At 47.2% G+C, this 21,215-nt stretch overlaps 1 protein-coding gene across 1 annotated transcript in view; it reads left to right on the forward strand.

Annotated features, from left to right (window-relative positions):
* The window catches only part of UBE2D4 (ubiquitin conjugating enzyme E2 D4), a 679,089-nt gene that overhangs the window by 510,186 nt on the left and 147,688 nt on the right, over nucleotides 1-21,215 (forward strand). The gene's annotated exons all lie outside the window — the stretch shown is intronic.

The following is a 21,215-nucleotide window of genomic DNA, read 5'->3' on the forward strand; positions in this document are numbered from 1 at the left end:
TGCAGCATGTGTTTTGATCACAATAAAACAAATTGCACACCTTAAGAATATTCTAAATTGCACACTTTAATGTCAAAGGAAAGCTTTCTGTGGCATATGCAATCCATTTGACAGTTGTTTTGCAGTCGGACACTAGGCTGAGAAGGTAGTCTGTACAACCCAATTTTGAGTACAAGGCTCTTGAGCCCTGGTGACTTCTCTAAAGAGTCCAGAGACTTTGATGCCAACGCATAGTGCAGGCACAAGTCGAGTGAACGCGTAGGTGTACAGCTTGTCTGCCCACTTTTTTCCAGATGGCGGACGGTGTCCCCATGTTTGTTCAAGCAAATAAATTGTGCTCCCTACTTAAACAGTGCCATCTATGGGATTCAAACCAAGGTCCGTTGGTGGGAGGAGGATGAGTAGACATTATTTTATTTGTGATGTTCTGCTACAGGACCTTTTTTGTTGCAGATTATTAAACATGAAAGGTGCACACTGTTTCTTTCTTCAGTTGGAGAAGTCTGACAAAGACATTTTCATATTTCACTTTAGGGTGTGTTCAGTTCCTGTGATGCCACTTCCCATTGCATACGTCAGGGCCCCCCGCCCCCTCCCCTGCTTTGATTTAGGACTTAAGCCCTGCATAGAATGTTTCTGAAGGTGAAGACTAACAACCCAGGGATGTGTGTGCACCATCTTCTAGTAGTAAAATGATTGAGCAGATAATGGGGAACATTTCAAGGGAAAAGGTTATCGGAAATTATGATTCCAAAAATAAAGTATGGACAGTCACAAAAATGATTTCCATGGAAAGAGTAAAAGAAAGGGCGGTTGGGGGGCGGCGGGTTGAAGGTTTCCACTCGCTCAGGAGCATAGAAAAATAATCCACACGTCCAGCAAAAAGTGCTCGGGGTCTCGCATGTGAGGGAGATTTAGCGTGAATATGAAAATCTAACCTACTAAACTGACCTTCCTCAGGATTCAAACCAGAATCGCAGGCCCACATATTTTGATACGCCTTTGGCAACCAACATTTTCGTAAAGCAGTGGATGAGAAGCTAGATAATGAGAAAATAAGATTCAAGGCTAATGTGGGCATTCAGGTAATGACTTTTCATAAAATGAATGTCCACCCGAATAAGAGGACTAAGTTAATAATTTTCAAGTTTGTGATAAAACATTTTATCAGCCATTTGAAGGCACTCCGGACATCAGCATGGCACATTACCATGTAGCCCATTCATTGAAAGGAAAGGGAGGGAATCCGGATAAGCATCAGCTTCTTCTGAATGATGCTTTAGGGATACCCTCCAACCACGGCACCTGAGTAACCGGGATGCACACAAAGTTGCATTCACAATGCAATAAAATTATGAAAGGTGAATGGGTGAGAAGTGCACTTCAACACAGCTACAGCATGGAATTTGCAACACAAAGTAAAAAACACAAGATATTTCACCAAAGAAAGGAAGAACAAGGTTAGATCTACCACTATTGCAGACGAAGTAAAAATTGCTTCTAAAAACAAGCAATAAAGAGGCCTTATCCAAACATAGATGGAACATAGTCCCTTTCTTGATATGACAACTAAACAAATGTTAAAGGGTCAAGATGACAACTTTGCAAGGTGTTGAGGAAATTATGATGGATTTTGTTCTCCTAAAAGCAATTGTTAATTTTTCAATCCACCATACCACAGAAGATGCCTCCATCTACACTTTAATACGCAGCATTGTACTCCCATTTGGAATCAGAGCTGCCCTGAGCATATTTCCAAAATGCCTTTCAGCGCTCTGTGCACATCTGCATACAAAGGCAGGCAGTACCTGTGCACTCGCTATCTCTCAGACTGGCTGGTAAAGTGGTCCCCCTCTCTCTCCCTCCCTCTCCCTCTGTCCCTCTCTCCCCTCTTCCTCTCGTTTTGCCCTGTTTGACATATTATTGCACTGCCCTCTTGTGTTGGATTTGAAGCAGTGTATCTGAGAGAAAGACAGTTAGAATTAAAAGATGGACCTCTTTATGGATAGCAATGGCAGAGCAGTCAGGCTTCACTCAAGGAAGGAACAAAGGCTGATGGGTGCTGGATTCTACACTGCACATGCACGCACCCGCAACAGTCTGTCCTTTTTTTCCATGTCGGAGGGGCTGGAGTCAAGTCGCTATGCATTTTTGTACCGTTTCGCTTGTTTTTTCATAGACTTAAGTCATCAAGCAAAGAGTTTAAAAGAGAAGTGTCCTGTTTGTGTTTTTTTTTTCCTTTGGTGGGCTTGCACCACCTTTGTCACCAGTGCCTAGGGTTCAACCACTTTTGACTCTTGTGCGTTTTCTGCAATCGTTTTTTGTCAAGAACTGAGTTTGCACCACCAAAGAAGCTCAACGCCTTTGTCGAGAAGCAGTTGAGTTTAGTGTTCATGTGCTTTAGTCCCAGGACTTCTCAATGATGACTGTTTGCTCTCGCTGACACGAGAGCATTAGACTGTCCCTTTTCTCTACCACCCTGCATGACCAGGGTGTCCTTGTACCTATATATTGGGCATTTGAAGCCCCAGAGTTTGGAGACTCTGTGGTTGGGATAGGCCAATGACCCTGAGCTAGGTGGGCTGAGGATTGTTAAACCAGGATTTCGCTTGCTTATTTCCTGGTGATTTGCTCCCTGTTTTCCTCCTGTGTTCAGGCATATCTTGGTGAGGTGACAAGTAGAAAGTGGCCCCTTTTTCTGTAGATTAGTTTTTTTTTGTTGTTTTGCTGTAGTCCGGATGCCCCAGATGGGTTGGGACTGGATGGAAAAGGATGACATTGTTCCGATTCGTTCTGTCTTCTACGCTCATTGTTGTGTCTCAAGAAGAGCCCTGGACCACTTGTACACACCACAATGGCTAATAATTCAGTCAGAGCTTCGGAAAAACACTGAAGTGTCAAACTCCTTTCAATCAACTACTTATTTGATTACTACTAAATCATCAAAGGGTGAATCCCATTTGGATGTTGCCCAGCTTAAAACTTCAACTAGTCTAGACTTTCCTACGATTTCTTGGTCGACTCCATTGGCTATGGGTGTCAAGATATCAGTTCACCACTCCACGTGGGAAGGATATCACCACTATGGATGTCCAAATCATACTTCAGAAATGTGCATGCACCCAGGACCTGCCAATAGATCAAATTCCTTTGCACTCAACCTACTTTATTCATCAGGCGGAGAACCTACTGCATGGGTTGCAACAAGTTCATGCCAGGCCTGTAATGCATTTCGCTGTTGATGCATGTGTCAACTGCTAGTCAATGTGAAATCATATCTCGGGGGCCAGGCTCTATTCACTTCACCTGTGTCTTTTTTTCTCAGCCTCATGCCCGTCGCCACAATGCTCTTTGTGACACTGCAACAGATAGGTCTGGCCAAACTGGCCGTACCCATGGTGCTGCCAACAACTACTGCATCATTAGATGCTTCTAAGAGTTAATCAATCTATCCACAAGGGACCACACCCCTGATGGATCCTGTTGGGCATGACGATGTCGAGGGTGATAATAGTTTCCTTGTTAGTAAAAGCATTCCACAAGCGTATATGAAGAATCATGGAATATGTGGACATTCAAGTGCCAGAACCTCGCTGGTGAAATCAGTCCATTCAATGGTACTTAACTGAAAACAGTCAGTCATACCACTCCAACCTGACATAGTCTGAGGTATGCAAACCTTTGGACGCTTCTTTCTCAATGGCCCCCACCAATAAGAGGCTGGTCGCCAAGTTCAGCATGTTGGACGAGAAACTTGATGTTCCTTCACATCTTCCAGCTCATTCGGCTGTAGTCTCTGAGGCTTTGCAATAGCTCCAACAATGAGTTCATCCCCCAGTATGTTTGCTTCTACTGGACTCCATGGGGAAAAGTGTTTTCCCAATTGTTCGCTAAACCTCAGACATTCTAATGCTAATGCCATCCTAGCAGCATGTAACTTGCGTCTGTGGAAGTAGCAGAATTTTCATCATCTTGAAAGATAAAAGGGATGATTTCCTCTTGGGCATGGTCAAAGCCAAACCTATTCGCTATGGAATATGGTTAAGTGTGCAGCGGGACACTTGGATACATCCTTGAGGGGCACATATCTTGCCTGGGTATGCTCAGATCAGCCTGACTCAAGGGCACCTATTTTTTCCACGAAGCCCAAGTAAAGGTCAAGTCACTCCAGTTGCTCCACTCTTCAACAGACGGACTTGTCAAAGAAATGAAAACTCAGCTAGGTCACTGTCTGGCATTTCACCCAAACCTACACCAGCTTCCTACTCTTAATGTCAGTCTAAACACTTTAGGACATTTTCAAGGTCTACCAGTCTAGACAGGGAGATATGAGGCCGCAGCTTTGCATCCTCATCTGCTACTTTCCAAGCGTGTAAGAAACCGCACACAACCAGAGGCGACCTCCGCCCTAGCCTCAGATGCTCAAAGGGAGCATCTGTGGCTTTCCAGTGGCACAATGACTTGGTAAAATCCTTACACTTTCTGCAAGCACTATTGGTTGGATGCCGGTTGAAGGTCAGGTGCTTGGTTTGCACAGACTGCTCTCCGAAAACTATTTGGCTGACATGCCCATATGCAGGTATGTCTCTTTTATTTCTCATGTATATGTGATGTGTGGTTACATTCAATCTTGGTAGTGCTTTGTAATCACCCAGAATTATGGAAGAAAGGGAACAGGACGTAGAAGTAAGAAAATGTTACTCACCTTAGTGACAACAGTAATTCTAGTACATGGCCCTTTTTTTTTTTTATCCATACAGCCTCTCCTATCACGCTCCAGTCCCGTCCGCTTAGGACAAATTACCCATAATTATTGCAGAAAGGGGCCCATACACGGAGTACAAAAGTTGCTAGTGACATTTTCCTTACACTCAACAGGAGTGGACAAAGCAGCAACCAATCCTACTGGATGCAGGGGAGGTCTCCTTGAGAAGTTAGTTCCAGATTTGACACCCAGCCGAAAGTTCCAGGTTTAAGACCCAGCCAACCACAGAAGAAAGCTGAACAGGATTCATGCCAGTGCAATACATGGGTGAACTGCTGTAGAGAGGGCCCTGCAACACCCCACTACTTCAGTACTTGAGGGGGAACAAGTACTCATTGCGCTAGTCACTCAGGTTTCTGTTCAGTAAAGGCTGGAGAAACCTGTAAATACAGGGCTGGAGATGGGGCCCAGTACTCCTGGCCAGCGATGACCCAGACACATGAAAAGAATAATCATTCTACCCATGACAACACCACCAGCTAGAAGCATTGATGGAGAAGGCTCCAGGAAGAGTTGGGAGCTCAGCCAAGGAGATCAGGGCAGCTCAATGGATAAGACTGGGGCATCAAGCAAATTACCTTTCCCACAACTGGAGCAACAGTTGGGGACTAATCAAGGTTGAGCTCTAGTGGAGTAGTGACTGACTGCCCACTCTTCAAGTCAGTGAATATCCCCACATTGAGGTGCTTGGTCTAGAAATATTTACTAGGAGGCAGCACAGCAACAACACATACAGTCCCATCATGGCACAGTCAGTACAGCCATCAAGTGGGACTACAGGGGTGATGAGGAAAAGCCCAGCAAGGGATTCCAGGAGACAAAACAAGAAACCAAGATCTAGGTCAAAGACGGGTCTTGCCAATATGGCCAAACCTGGTTTTTCGAAGCAGGAGTCCACCTTGGTGGCGATTCTCCAGAATTTCATTTACAAATCTGAGGAATGTACGGGGTCTCCCCTAGATATGTAGATTCCCTCTGGGGCTGACCTAAGCCAGCCCACCAAACGCACACCAGGCAGACCAGTAAGGTAATGAGGATGTGGGTACATGTTGCACAGAAGTAAAATAGGCTAAAGTTAATAGGCGTATTCTTGGTTCCTGACCCTATTCTGAGTCTGTCATGGAGCCTACGTGTACCAAATTTGGCAGTCTGTACCCCATGGATGCATGCTACTAGCCAGGTATGAAGTCACTTGCCACCTTAATTAGCCACATACAGTCTTACTCCCAAAGTTCAGTTATTAGCCATTGGCTAGTGGCAAGCAGACATTTTTAAGCCTGCTCTAGGATTTGTGGACTGGCTTTTATTGTGCTGAATAGGATACTGTTCCTGATGATGCAGTCATCCCAATATTAATGATTGGGCCCAATGGCAAGGATAGGGCCTGACCTCGAGGCTTTCCAGAGGCATTCCAAATCCACAAACTTGCAGTTGGAATTCTTCAGGGTTTTACCCCTGCTTGAAGTCTATGCTTCATGTCCTCAAAACGCCTGGTCAACATTGGTAGTTCTCGGTCTGTGCGTACAGTATCTGACCAGCAGTTTTGTTAGGAGACTGACTCCTCCTGCCTCCCATGGTTACTTTAGCTTCTTGCTTTACTGTTGCTTTATTTTCCAATGTGTATCCACAGGCCTCACCCTCTGTGTCCAGAGCTTCTGCTTCTTTGGGTCCCGTTCGCAAATGGATAGGGCAGCAATGTTGCTTTTGGTAGAAAGTGATCCTTGAGGCTTTCAACAGTTCGGGCAACGGATTGCTGGTTCCACGTTTCCCTTCGATTGGTAGAAGTTTGGTGTCTCTGGGTAATATGCAGGGCTTTGCTGTAAGATCGAGCTTCCTATCAATTTCACTTTCAGTTGAAGCTTTCTTGGGGACTCGTCCTCAACTTTGACAAGGTATGAACCGTAAACTCTGCTCTCTATAGAAAAAGGTTTATTCATGTTTACCATTTGTGGCAATCTATTCACTGGCGCAGGAGCCTGCCATGTTCAGGTTTCGCTGCCTTCCGAGACCTTGGAGAGCAGAATATCTAGACTGGATCACTGATGAGACACTGTACATTTACATTTTTCTTAACTAATTTACTGCACTCTTTCCCAGATTAGTCCAAAACTGTTGCCTCATCTGAGAGGTGACTGTGCCCTTGCTGCTCCGTGGTTGTCCCACTGAACCCGAGGCCCTTTGACACAACCAGTGTTTTTGCAAACAAATGTTTATTCGGCCTTTAGGTTAGGGAAGCGGTTGGACCTAATGAAGGGGAATATCTACAATAACGAAATTCTGATGATTGTGTCAGGCATGGGGCAACAAAAAGTGGGACTGTCTGTATACACCACCTCGTTGTAGTTTTCCCAAAATCATTAAGCTCGTTAACTAGCCTTGGTCTTTGACCCTCTAAGGAACACCCTCAAAACCTAGTCTTTAACCACTTAACTGCCATGGGTCCCCCCACCCCCAGTGCCAAGGCCTTTTTTGGTGATTTTGGTATGTCGCCATTAAATGCCTTCTAATGTTTTCTTTCACTAACCCCTTAAGTGCCAAGGACGAGGCTCTTAAGCAGTTAAGTCAGTGGCTGTCTGGTTAACCCTAAACTGAAACAAACATAAAATGTTCCAAGGCTTGGCCAACAAAGAGTTCACAGGTGCTGTTCTTTAATCCGCTCTAGTCTAAACAAAACCTAGATATTCTCCTGGCAAGGCTCTTTCAGTCTTGACCCTTTGGCTTTCAGGCTTCAGCCTCTTGTCTCCAGCTTGTAATTTGTGTTCATTACAGGACCTCTGGTTTCCCAGCACCGATCTGTCACGGTCTCTGACCTCTGTTAGGTGTTAACCACTTTTATCTGGGTTCAGGTCGCATGTAGGGACTTCAGCAAAGCAGCCACGTTGCCCCAAGTGGCAGTCTCCCTGTTTGTGCAGAGTGTAGTGAGGAGCATGCTATTCGCCCAAGTCCGCTATTGCCTATGCTCAACCGGCCTCTTCTATAGTGCCTTAATTGTGTGTATCTGTGCCATCCCTTGGGTTTAAATGGGCAGCTAGGGTGTTGTTGGGAAAAGGTCTGCCAATTCACCTCACACAGTTAGCGCTGTTTACTTAGTTGGCGGCCGAATATCATTTCAATTGTAAATTATATGATTTAACCTGCTGAATATGTAGAAAGCCCTCCTATGGTAAAGGTCCAGAGTTAGTTTCACAGCTATAACTTGCCCCCTTTTTGTGAAAGGAAACTGATGTAGCAATGAATGATCATGGTCTCTGCCTGCCACAGAAGGACAGGGCAGGGCCTAACCAGATCTGGTTGAATATATGAATGTTGTATAGCATCCCCAACCTAAATCCACATCAAGAGTGTTTGTCCAAGAACTAGGGGACCCAAAGCCCAATAAAACAACCTTTTTAAAATCGCCATTGATGGTTGGGCCCAAGAAGACAAGCCCGGTCTCCTGGCAGCCCCAGTGTCTTGCAGGTTGTTGGGGGAGTTTTCCTAAAGTCCACTTAAGATTCTATAAAGCTATCCCTTGGTATACAGGTCCCCAACTCTTAGATGTATGTACTAACCAAAGGATCTGGTAGAATGGTAGAGCAGCCAGGGTTATTTTAGGAGGAGGATGTAAGCTGTGGTGAACCAAGCCAATAGAATTGCCCAAAGAAACTCTTACACACTTAGTTATATTAAAATATATTTATTTTATATGCAAAAGGTAGGTAATCTACGTATTTTAACTAACCAACACACATTGGAATTAATAACAATACTTTGAATAGATTGTGTCCTCCCACATATTTCTCCGCTTTTAATCTTTCCAGCTTCAGCTGCTTTTGAAAAATCTTCTTGAAAGGGCGCTGTGTGCTGTCTCGCCGAGTCTGTGTCCCTTGATGGTCTCCGTTCCACTGTCAACGTCGACAGTGGAAGTAGCGCATGCAGCGCCAGTTGGCTTCAATTCTGTTTTTTACGAACATTTGCTTTAAAGCAGTATGGTGCGCTTTGGTTCTTCACTGAACTTTGTCACTAATTTCCTATACGAAAATGTCTTCAACGTCGGCTCCAGCGCCTAAGAGGGGCCTCATGAAATGTCAGAACTGTGGATCGAAAATGTCGATCACCGACTCCCACCGCATATACCTGTGGTGTCTTGAAACCGAACAGAATTGGATGTTATCATTGGACCAGCAGCATGCTTACTTCCATGTGCTTATCCATCATAAGCGTAGAAGGTACCCGAGGTTCGTGGTTGACGGTTCTCAATATCAATTTTGAGTTCTGCAATTCAGGCTGGCCTCCTCCCCAAGGGTTTTCACCAAGTTAATGGTGGTTGTGGCAACCAGTCTGAGGAGAGGAGGTGGATTGAAGTCTACACCTACCTGGACAATTGGCATTTCAGGCCACGTTCACCTGAACAAGTCCTGGAACATCTCGGCGTAACCTGCCACTCTCTCCACAGACTGGGCTTCTCCCTCAATTACAAGAAGTCCCGCATGATACCATCACAAAGACTCAAATTTATCGTAGCAATACTGGATACAACCATGGGGTGGGGGGGCCTCGCCACTCGAATTGAGGGCTCAACACATTCTGCAGATGGTCACCAAATTCAAGAGTGCCCAGCATCTCCCGGCCTTCGATTTTCTTTTTTTTTAGGTTGCTCGGCCTCATGGCATCCTTAATTTTTCTGTTGCCAGAGGCTCGTCTGAGAATGAGCTCTCCAATGGGCTCTTGGGACTCAATGGTCCCAATTCTCGGGCAGAATGTCAGGCCTTCAAGTTCCAAGCAGAGTCGCACAGGATATTATTTGGTGGGCCTGCAAGGACAAAATTTTGGAAAACATTGGCTGGAGATGACAGACTTCTCACTTGCGTGGGGAGGAGCCAACACCAACAATCTGACTATCAGTGGTTTTTGGTCTCCATCGGAGTCCAAACTACACATCAACCTATTGAAGCTGAGGGCAATCAGACTAAGACTGAAGGCCTTCCTGCCCCTCTGTAAGGGGAAAGAATGTCCTGATAATGACTGAACACAGTAGCCATGTACTACCTCAACAAGAGGGGAGGCGTAGGGGTCTCTAGCACTGTGCAGAGCGACAATGCAGCTCTGGTTCTGGGGAATTCAAGAATGGATCTCCCTGCTGGCAGTTCAAACACAGCGGCGGACACTGTGAGCAGGCAGAGCACAGTCTCCCACAAGAGGGAACTAGCTCAGGAAGTCCTCCAAGAGATCTTCACCCTTTGGGGAACCCTGCAAGTGGATCTGTTCGCGACCATTGTCAACAGGAAGTGTGCAATTTCCCCCAGGAGGAGCTCTCTGGGACGCGCTTGTTTTGTACTTGGAGTTTCCACTCCTGTATGCGTTTCCTCCAGTCCCCGTCATTCCTCATGTTATCAGGAGGTTGAGAAAGTTAAAAAAAAAAATCAATGATCCTAATTGCCCCCTATTGGGCCAGCTGGATGTGGTACCTTGACCTTCTGGACATGTCCATCTGCCATCCAATGCGTCTTACCCAAAGAGAGGACCTTCTCTCGCAGGAGGAGGGTCTGGTTCTCCATCCAGAGATAAAGATACTCAACCTTCACCCATGGTTTGAGAGGTTGCGATACAAGGATTGGGACCTCCCGGATGACGTAATTGAGATCTTGCTTTCTGCCAGAAGACCAGCCACATCTTTGTACTGTTGCCATTGGAACATGTTCAGCAGCTGAGGCAAGGATAAGAATGTGGATCCCTTTCTGTGGGATACACCTATGGTGCTATCTTTTTTTTGTTTTGTTACATTTAGCGAATCTGGGGCTCCAGATTAGAACGATTAAACGTCATCTGGCAGCGCTTTAAATTTTTAAGCGCTCTTCGAAGGAGGAGTCAAAGTCCCTCTGATTATTCAATTCTTAAAGGGTCTTACTAATGTATATTCACCAATTCATTTCCAGGTCCACCATATGGGATCTGTCAGGGGAGTTTTCCTAAAGTCCTAATGGCAGTAAAACTTGAGTAAGCTATCCCAGTGGTTTGTAGAACCCCCCCAACTCAAGTATCAATCTGTAGCAGCTCAGGACCTTGGTAGTGTGGCAGAGCAGTGGGGCTTAACTTAAGAGGAAGATGTGAGCTGTAGGCAAGTACTCTGAATCTTAGACAGGCACAACAAAGAAGTAGTTACACATATATTATATAAAAGATATATATATATATTTATTAATTTACACCAGAATCACTTTAAATACTTATGTTTACGGTAGAGCACTTGGGGATACTAGATAATACAATTCAACGCGCACTTTCACTTTTGTGTTTGTTCGTGATTACATTTGTAGCTATGTTAGAAAGGGAAAAGACAAGGTTATCGTATTATCGGTAATTGCGCACTCATGCGGTTTTCAACAGGTCATACGGTAATGCATTTACTCTGCAAACACATATAGAAAAGTCAATTAAAGGAAGGAAAATAAGTGGTTAGTGTAAAATGAGCTTAGTTCAAATTTCTGGAGACCGTTTCTTCGTCTGGCAAGTCTTAAGGCCAAAAACAACCCTAGATAAAGGCAGTTTGGAGAGGGCTTGAAGTGTTGACAAACAGCGAATAATGAAGAGTTCCTGCAGATTTCTTCCAGTGACTAAAGGTATTGAAGCAGCAAATTAGCAACTAAGGAGCCCTAAAAATGGACTGGAGAAGGGGCCACAAGCAGCAGCTTGGATCAGAAAGGAGGAGGTTGCCCTGGACACCTCGACATGCACTATAATGCTCTGGAGCGACTTCTTGGAATCAGGTAAGCAATACCTTTTTCCCCACAGTACCTTTGGTTTGAAGAAGGGTGTTTGTGTTGGCTCCTCCACGATGTGGCAGCTCCGGACCCGACTTCCGGATTCTTTGGTCTGGTGACGAAAGGTGGGACAATGGACGGTGTCTGTCAGCAGCAGTCTCGAGGGAGGACCTGTAGCATGACTTACAGCAACTTCATGGTTGACTCTGCGGTTTTGCTGCCTTTTCAGCAGCATCAGCAAAGGACATGGATCGCCAGGTCAAGCTTATTCGCTTCCTGCAGTCCCACACTCCGATGAGGGGGACTAGGCGAGTTGGATCAGATCTGTGGAGTGCACAGATCAGCACAGATTTGGACGGATTTGGCCTTTTCACAACGATGCACTTGAAATGGGCAGCAGGTCTCCTGTTGCGGTTCTGCAGCTCTGGAGGCTCCTAGCACCTCAGGTGATGACTTGTTTCAAAGTTAGTCTTGGGGCTGGTTCTCACCAGCCAAAAGGAAGGAGTCGTCCTCTTCAGAGCTCCTGTCTCATAGAAAATGGGATCAGGACAGCAGTGGTCGCTTCATGGTTTTGCAAAGGGTCTGCAGGCGCGTCTGGTCGTCTTCATCGGTTACTTCTGATTCCTGTGGTGGACTTGCTTTACACTCCAGAAGACTCACCTATTATATAGTTCCAGCACACGTTGCTCTGCAATCTCTGAGCCTTTTACAGAAAGGGGCGTTGGGCTGTCCAATCATGACAGCCAAACCCCCTGTCGGAGCTGGTCCTATTCAGGCACTCTGGCAGACAAAGGACAGGGGGGTGCAATACTCGTCCCCCACTTCCTCCCTGCCCAAACCCTCTGGAGCCTAGACGGGGATACCTACTGGTTCCCGCCAAAGGCAAAACGCACAGACCTCCCCCTCCCAGAAGACCCCTGAAAGGAGTCCCCTGGCTGGGGCACCCTAAAAAGTAAAGAACTTACCAGGTGTTTCTTTTTCTCATCGAACAGTTGCAAATGTGGTGGAGGAGCGCGGTGAAACATCTCCTCCCACCAAAGATGACGATGCTGGAGTGCCCGGACAGAGATGGAGTCGCAATAGAAACATGAGTCCCAGCGATGTTCCAGGCCTAGACACTCCAGGCAAAGAGAATGGGGATCCACCTGCGTGAAACAAAGTTTGCTGGAACAGCAGGACAGGAATCCCAGGCGCTCTGGCATAGACGAAGGACAAGATGATCATGGAACCGGAGCAGGAAGGAAGGACAAAGGGAATAAAAAAAAATATAATACACAGTGATGCTAGTGCGTCCAGCCCCGACCACGCGGAGAAAAGGACTAAAGGGCGATGCGTGGGGGGGGAGCTCAGGAGGGTGGGGTTACGGCCACGTGCAGTGGCCCTGTGTAAAAATAAAAGGACAAAAACTAACTTTTTGATGCGTTTTACAAAAGTGCTCCGGTCCAGAAGGACGGAATGTCCCACAAGTATGGAGGAAAGGGAACTATGGACTTGGGAGTAAGGTCGTTGCTACGGTGAGTAACTTTGTTATTCTACCAAATGTAGTCTCCGAGTTCCACTTGTCAAAAAGCATTATTTTGCCATCTTTCTACCCACCTCCTCCTGGAAAGGAGGAGGTAAGATTATGTGGGCTGCACCCAATAAGAGATATATATAATATATATATATATTTCTGATGTTTGTTAATCTGCTTAGAATCACATGCTGTGCATAGGTCCGACATCCAGTGGTCACTGCGGAGTATTGCATTTTGTTTTTCGTAGTCGAAAAGGGGACGTCGACAAGGCGTGTCTGTAACACTATCCCTATAGTGACGTGTGTTGTACCCACAATCCCTCACGCGTCGAGGTCCCTCAGATTGTTTTTTTCCGCCCAGCTACTGGTCGCCTTTACGAGGAGCTCCTCGAGAGACATTGCAGATTTCATCTCCTCGACCTTTGGTCGTTTTCCTATATTAATATACAACATATCGATCCCCCCCTCGACGCTGTTGTGAAGCTGTCTCTGCCGAGCAAGATCTTCGACGGAGGGGACGAGCGGAGGAGATCCTTCGGCGTTGCCGAACACGTGGCCTGGCCTCGCAGGCCAAATACAGTAGGGAGAGTGGGGGTCGTGGGACATCTCTAGTTCTTTTCTGAGAATGCCTTTCCTTTTCCCCTTCCTTTCCCTTGGGGTGGTTATCACGTTTTATTGCCTCGGCTATGGAGAGGACACCCTTTAGGTTTTGCCCGCTTTGCAAGGGCAAGTTTACTGGGAAGGACAAGCATTCACGGTGTAACCGCTGCTTGCCCCTCGATCACAAAGAGGAAGGTTGCACGGCTTGTCGGCTTCTTAAGCCGAAGACTCTAAAAGACCGTAGGGTCAAGAGGTGGGCGGCCTACGCTATGTCGAAGGCCGACGCTCCACCCACCGTCGCTACCTCTGACAGTGACGAGGAACGTGATGCCACGACCTCCGCTACGGAAGTCGAAAACCCCCCTAGAGAGCGCACACACGCTTCGTCGTCTGTCCCCGGCCCCGACGGGCTCGGCTCACGCCCTGCTTATGGGGATGAACGCCCCGGCGACATTGACGCACACAAGACCACACATAAGCACACAACCCATGGCTCTTCTTTGCCGAAGGCGAAGAGAGCATCAGCGCCCAAGGAGACGCAGGTTTCACCGGCGGCCTCCTCGGACCGTTCTGGTTCGAAGCCCCTCTCGCAGCCGCGACCAGCGACTGGGCTTTCGGCAAATAAGGGCGCCGCCCCCAAATCATCGGCCGGCGCGCATCAGCAGAAAGGGCATGCCGCCGTAGAGCGATCGACACCCATAACGTCGAAACCACAGCCCTCCGCTGACAAACGAGTCGCTGAGAGCTTGGCGAGGATCGTGGTAGCCGACGCCCACAAGCGTACGCCGAAAGACTCGTCGAGCGCTACGCAAAGGTCGAAAGACACGCCGAAAATACAGGGACGATCTCCTTCAGTCGAAGGGATTCCCAGCACACCTGAAGGCTTTTCGGAGGGCGACGGGACACTTTCCTCGACGTTGTGGGAAAGGCCGAGCCGTTTTCAGCTATAAGACACCAATTTTCCCCCGCTAGACCGCTCAGGGGTACCCCATGAAACCATGGAAAGGCTCCATCTCTGCATGCAAAGAATGGAGAGGTTTATGAATACCCAGAACCCTCCCACTCCAAAGAGAATAAGAGAAGGGCCTCAGGAGGACCCCAGGGGCAAAACTCCGAGACTAGTCAATCCCCACCAGGACACAGCCTCGGACTTCCATAGTGTGTATGACCTCACTGGGGAAGAACATTATCTGGAGGAAGAGGATGATTTTATGGACGAGGAAGAGGGACGGAACCAGGAGGAAGGTCTGGAAGACAGCCCAGACTTGGTAGGAGAAGGCTTCGGAGAAAATCCGGAAGAAGGACCTTCTCACCCCTGGCAATCCCCATCAATATATTCCGACACTGATGTCCTCAACCTAAATCCTCCTGACAATTCACCTGTTAGAAACACGTCTCCCATTGACGATCAACCCACATTTAATGCCCTGTTGCGCAGAGCAGCAGCACACTTCGAACTGGACACTGGGGAGCTCTCCCCTGAATTAGACTTTGTAGAAAGGGTAATTAAGGAGAAACCCCCGGTCAGTCAGACAATTCCCCTCCTCGCTTCGGTGAAGAGAAGAATCATCCCTTCGCTGTCCACACCCGCACTAATCAGAGGGGTCAATCCTAGAATTGAAAAAATTTTCACTCCTTCACCCTCAGACCCGCTGTACATCAGGGGACATTCCATTCCGGATTCCCTGGTAGTAACCAACACAAGAAAGAGGGCAGGGGTACCAATTTCCACCAGTGAGGCACCACCTGACAAGGAGGGCAAGCGGTTATATGCCCTTGCAAAAAGAGTTACATCCTCGGCCGCCTTTTCGGCAAGAATTGCTAACAATTCTTTACTCGCTAGCTATGCGGACGCGCAGTGGGCCAAACTGCGCAAAGACGCTGAAGAAGCGCCGGAACCATTACGTACACGCCTGCTTACAACTATTGGCGAAGGAACCCAGGTCAACCAGAGTATTGTAAAGAGCTCTCTGGATGCGGCAGAAACTGCGGGACGTTCCCTAGTTCAGGGAATAGTCCTAAAACGCCACATATGGCTGCGCAACTCAGGGTTCAAACCGGAGACACAGGCGTCTTTAATAAATAAACCTGTTGAAGACTCTAACCTCTTCGGGAAAGCGGTGGATGAGGCTCTGGAGATGGCTAAAAAAGAGTTCGATACTATCAAAACTCTTGACCAAATCTCTAAGCCCTCTACCAGGCGCGGCTATGGCAACAAACGCTTTTTTCGTGGCCAACAACAAAACCAGCAGCAACAGTACCCTGCCACCAATTTCCAGACCAATAGTGGCCAGTACAGCCAAAGAGGACAGCGCCGGGGCAAAGGAAGAGGGCGAGGGTCCACCCCCAGAGGTTCCCAAGCCCCTAACAACACCAAGTGACGCAAAGATTCGCGTCCCCTCCCATGCAACACCGGTCGGGGGCCGGATAACATCCTTTCTTCCAGCATGGGAGGGTATAACGTCAGACCGCTGGGTACTTTCCACCGTAGCCCACGGTTACTGCATCAAATTCAACAGTTCCCCAACATACAAACCCCCGAGGGGACGACGCATGCCACCGGAACATCTTGCCATCCTTCTACAAGAAGTACAACAACTGCTGGAAAAAGGAGCCATAGAGGTCGTGCCTCTATCTCAGGTAACGGAAGGTATTTATTCAGTGTACTTCCTTGTACCCAAAAAGATTTTAACCATGCGCCCTGTATTAGATCTGCGCCCAGCGAACAAGTTCATCAAACCCCAAAAGTTTCGTATGGTGACCTTACAGGAAGTGATCCCACTGCTATCACAGGGAGATTACATGACAACATTGGACATGAAAGATGCATACTTTCATATTTTAATGTTGCCAGCGCACAGAAAATACCTCCGGTTCATGATAGAGGGCAAACACTAGCAGTTCAGAGTGCTACCCTTCGGCATAGCATCAGTACCGAGGGTATTCACGAAGGTACTGGCAGTGGCAGCGGCCCACCTGCGCAGGTTGTCCATCCCAGTTTACCCTTACCTCGACGACTGGCTCATAACAGGGGATTCTTACGAAACATGCTTCTCCAATACCCAAAAGACTGTAGACCTTTTGTTCCAGTTGGGCTTCTCCATCAACGAAAAGAAGTCCAGCCTAGACCCCAGCCAAATCAAACAATTCCTAGGGGCTCTAATTCAAACAAAGGACGGCCTTGTCTTCCCCTCCAAAGAGAGGGTCCAAAACATGTTTCAGATCCCTCAATATGTAACCGGTCGAGAGGTGACGGTACGCAAAGCAATGCGCTTGCTAGGCATGATGGCGTCGTGTATTTATTTGGTACCTCACGCGCGCCTGCGCATGCGCCCAATGCAAGAGTGGCTCAACAGCCAGTGGTGTCAGGCCAGCGGACTATGGGACGACCTAGTGGTGGTCTCGCAGGCCTTAGTTCTCTCGCTACGGTGGTGGACAAAGGAAAACCTGGAAAAAGGGAAACCCTTTGCCACACCCGCGGCAGAAGCCACTCTAACCACAGACGCATCCCTCACAGGATGGGGGGCTCACCTATCCCATCAGACTGCTCACGGAGAGTGGTCTCCGAACGTAGCATCCAAACACATCAATCTTCTGGAGCTACTAGCGGTGTTCAAGGCACTAAAAGCCTTCAAGGAACACCTACAAGGCAAGACAGTGATGGTCCTTACAGACAGCACCACAGCCATGTATTACATCAACAAGCAGGGGGGAACCCACTCTCCAGGACTGTCCAAACTGGCCCAAAACATATGGAAGTGGGCTCTCAAACAAAACATGTTCCTACTATCACAACATGTACCAGGGGAACTCAATCTGCTGGCAGACAAACTCAGCAGAGATTTCCCCCTGCCCGAAGAGTACGAATGGCGACTGCACGAAGACATCGTCTTCGATGTCTTCACGCAATGGGGGTTCCCAGAAATAGACCTGTTCGCAACTCTGGAGAACTCACAATGCCAAAGTTACGCCTCCAGGTACCCCCAGAACCAGTCCAAGGGGAACGGTCTGTCGATTCAATGGTCAGGGAGATTTGTTTACGCTTTTCCCCCGACTCCCCTTCTCAACAAGGTAGTGCACAAGATGCACCAGGAACAAGTAACCATGATACTGGTGGCCCCAATGTGGGCCCAACAGCCATGGTTTGCTCACTTGATGGAGATGTCTCTATCTCCCCTGCCCGTACAACATGCTGTCACAAGACAAGGGCAGGACTCTGCATCCATGCCCCCAGAACATGAACTTAGCAGCCTGGCTCCTGAGATCATAGAATTTGGACATCTACAGCTCCCACAGAGATGCATGGACATCCTCAGGGAAGCCAGAAAACCTAACACTCGCCACTGCTATTCTAGCAAATGGAAGAGATTTGTCATTTGGTGCAGAGGAAAGAGCATCAACCCAATTGACTGCTCTCCCACACATATTATTCTATGCCCGACCCATTTATTGGATTCAGGTCTAGTGTTCAATTCCATTAAAGTCCACCTAGCGGCACTTTCTGCATACACCACTTCTCAACTCAAAGTGTTGTGGTGGAAGATCCCTGTTATAAAGGCCTTCATGGAGGGAGTAAAGAGAATACACCCCCCGATAGCTGACCCAGCTCCCGGATGGGACCTTAACGTGGTACTTACCAAACTCATGGGCTCACCATTTGAACCCATGCACAAAGCATCTCCTAAAGACCTCACTCTTAAGACTGCTTTTCTAATAGCTATCACCTCCATCAGGAGAGTAAGTGAACTACAGGCTCCTTCTGTTCTAGACCCCTTCGTTACAGTTCACAAAGATAAAGTGGTTCTACGCACTCACCCAAGGTTTGCTCCAAAATTAATCTCAAAATTCCACGTAAACCAGTCTATAGAACTACCAGCGTTCTTTCAAAATCCTTCCAACTTGGGAGAAAGGACTCTGCACACACTAGATGTCCGCAGAGCCGTCATGTTCTACATGGAAAGAACCAGACCACTGAGGAAGACTAATCAGTTCTTCGTCTCGGTGGCAGCAGGAAGAGAAGGGGATGCAGTTTCAAAGTCCACTATTTCTAGATGGATTGTTCAATGCATCACTCTCTGCTATACTCTTGCTAAGAGAGAACTGCCCTTTAAGCCTAGAGCACATTCTACTCGAGGCACGGGGGCGTCCATAGCATTCATTGCAAATGTTCCCCTTGAGTCCATCTGCAAAGCGGCTACCTGGAGTTCTGTGCATACCTTTACAAAACACTACTGTCTAGATGCACACTCTAGATCTGACTCCCAGGTGGGACAGGCAGTATTAAGACATCTTTTCTCTACTGTTCCTTCTCATAACCCACCGCCAACTCCGGGTACTGCTCGCTAGTCTATGCACAGCATGTGATTCTAAGCAGATTAACAAACATCAGAAGACAATGCATTACTTACCGTAAAAGCATTTCTGATGGTTGTATCTGCTTAGATTCACATGCGCCCACCCTTCCTCCCCGCTAGGATGGAAGGAACATAGACATCCTTTTTCTATATTTCTCTCTTTTCTGTACTCACTCACGTCTAGAAGGCTCCCTCAGGGCAGAAAAATACAAACAGAGGGGCCTCGACGCGTGAGGGATTGTGGGTACAACACATGTCACTAGGGATAGTGTTACAGACACGCCTTGTCGACGTCCCCTTTTCGACTACGAAAAACAAAATGCAATACTCTGCAGTGACCACTGGATGTCGGACCTATGCACAGCATGTGAATCTAAGCAGATACAACCATCAGAAATGCTTTTACGGTAAGTAATGCATTGTCATATATATATATATATATATATATATATATATATATATGTTTCTTTTAATTATTTTTTTTTAATTGGGCTATACAGGTTTTAAATTGGGTTTAGCTGTTACAGACCCTATCCAGATGGATTATTCTGACTATTGGGGCATGTTAGTTTAGCAGCTAAAGACTGACCGAAGGTTTATCAGCACATTCTGCAAGGGACACAGCAACCTCGGCTGCTCTTCAGAGGGGTTCCAGTTAAAGGCATATGTATAGCGGCCACTTGGTCGTCCACACACATCTGTGAAACGTTACTGCCTGGATTCATTTTTCAGTCAATTTGGGAAGGTGGTCCTTCATTCGGTCCATAACATTTAAGGATGAAATAAAATTCATACACTCACCACCAAATTATTACTGCTTTGAGTGTCTATCAAAAGATGAGGAATACGTGGGAGGACACAATCCATTTGAAGAACAAGTTACTTACCCATGTTAACGTTCTTTTGATTGGATGGTCCTCCCACAGATTCCTCATCGCCCTACCCAACCATAGAATTTACGTGTGTTTACACTTTACGCTTTCTTGGAGCCTACGGTCTATGGTACGCCTTGTAATTCCTCTGCAGGAGGGGAAAAGCAAAACTGAAACCAATGGCCGATGTGTGCGCTACTTATACTGATGACGTAGACAGTCGAACAAAGGCCCTCAAGGGACATTGAATGTTTCTCCCATATATTCCTCTCCAATCGAAAGAATGTTACCAAGTAACTTGTTCTTTTCGTAAGTGGCTGCTTCAATAGTAGTTGCTCGTGATCACAATTGTTAGAGAATGACACTAATAGTTCTACTGTATTATCGGTACTACAGCGATAAACTGTAATTTCACTCATTCAGTTAAATCGCTCCAGACACAGATGGAAAGGGATGGTTAAGCATACTTGAGCCATTTTGTACGTTCTAGTAACACTTTTTAAGGTTTCTAATGCTTTGTAAGTCCAATCCCTAACTAGCAAAAGTCAGTGCAGTAGTGGATAGTCTTATGTAGCAGCTGGAAAGGCAACGTTCTTCAGGATGCTTTAGTCACTAGAAACAAAATGCTTAACAAGTTAACTCCCGATATCTCGGTCTCATGATGAAAGGAAGGACTCTGAATGCAATGTCACAGCAGCAGTCGCGAGAGAGAACCCTCAGCGTGGATTTCTTAGGTCTCCTTGGTCGGTCTGTGGTCTTGGCGCCTTTTTATCAGCTCCAACAAAGGATGGTTATCGCCCGGTTGATTTTCGATTCTGAAGTCTGGCACTCGTGAGATAAGTGGGATTGTGCCTCTGGAGGCCAAACTGGAGCTCACAAAAGTTCAGGATGGATTCGACCTTGCAAAGACATTGCACTACAAATGGGTCGGAAGTCCCCCGGTATTCGCGGTTTGCAGCCCTGGAAGGTCACAGCATCTCGGGATGGCTCGATCCGCAGTTAATCTGAGGGCTGTTTGGTCCCACCAACCAAGAAGAGGGAGTCTTCCTCTTCGTAGCTCCTGTCGATAGGAAAACGGGGTCAGGACAGCCGTGGTCGCTTCAGTTACTTGAATGGTCTGCAGGCATCTCTGGTTGTCTTCAGCTTCGGATTTTCTGTTCCCGTGGTCGACTTGCCTTCTACCTCCGGAACCTCACCTTATTCAATTTTCCCACTCACTCCGCAGCAAACTCGCTCAGCATTTTACAGGAAGGAGCAGGTGGCTGTCAAATCAGGACAGCCAGCACTCCTCCCCAGTGGGAATTGGTTCCATTCAGGCACTCTGGCAGAAAAAGGGCATGCACTGTAAAACTCCTGCCCCACTTACTGC

The sequence above is a fragment of the Ambystoma mexicanum genome, chromosome 10 (assembly GCF_040938575.1).
Source record: "Ambystoma mexicanum isolate Mex_15411 chromosome 10, UKY_AmexF1_1, whole genome shotgun sequence".
In the NCBI taxonomy this organism is placed as follows: domain Eukaryota; kingdom Metazoa; phylum Chordata; class Amphibia; order Caudata; family Ambystomatidae; genus Ambystoma; species Ambystoma mexicanum.